The sequence below is a fragment of the Solanum pennellii genome, chromosome 11 (genome assembly GCF_001406875.1).
Source record: "Solanum pennellii chromosome 11, SPENNV200".
Lineage (NCBI taxonomy): Eukaryota > Viridiplantae > Streptophyta > Magnoliopsida > Solanales > Solanaceae > Solanum > Solanum pennellii.
In genome coordinates, this window is record NC_028647.1 from 60,652,237 (window position 1) to 60,652,992 (window position 756).

The following is a 756-nucleotide window of genomic DNA, read 5'->3' on the forward strand; positions in this document are numbered from 1 at the left end:
TTTCTCCATATTAAGTAAGAGTATTTATATCTAAACACATAATATTTTTATTCGGATTGTGATGGTATAGGATAAGACACAAGTATTCCTTAATCTCGAGACATATTTTAATTAAATTAATGTCTTATTATCTCCTAACCAATTTTGTATATCTTTTTGGCTTAAGTGACATCCAAACATCTTTCACTCGCCTCAACTATATGGAATCACAGAATGTGTCATGTAAGTCAAAAGATGTACTCCCTCTGTTTAAAAAAGAATGTCCATATTTCCTTTTTAGTTTGTTTCAAAAAGAATGACCTCTTTCCTTTTTTGGCAACACTTTAACTTTAACTTTCCACGTGACATGTTTAAGACCACAAGATTTAAGGGCATTTTGGTACATTTGACATAACTTTAATTTAGAACCACAAGATTAAAAAAGTTTTCTTTCTTTTCTTAAACTCTGTTCCAAGTCAAACTAGATCATCCTTTTTTAAACGAAGGGAGTATATATTACAAAAAATTAAAATGAGTTCGGAGTAATAAAACCTTAGTTTAGTTTAACGTGACTCTGAGATTTCGATCATAATCTAGAGATAGTTATGCCTTATTCCTAACTGAATTCTTATTAGCATTTTAGAAATTAAATCTTTGCGGATTTCTCCCAACTTAGCTTTCGAAAGTCAAAACATGTTTAGTAAATACAACAAAGTTAAACTCAAAGAATTAGTAGATAGCCAATGGCACAAATTGTGGTGGGGGAGGGGGGGGGAG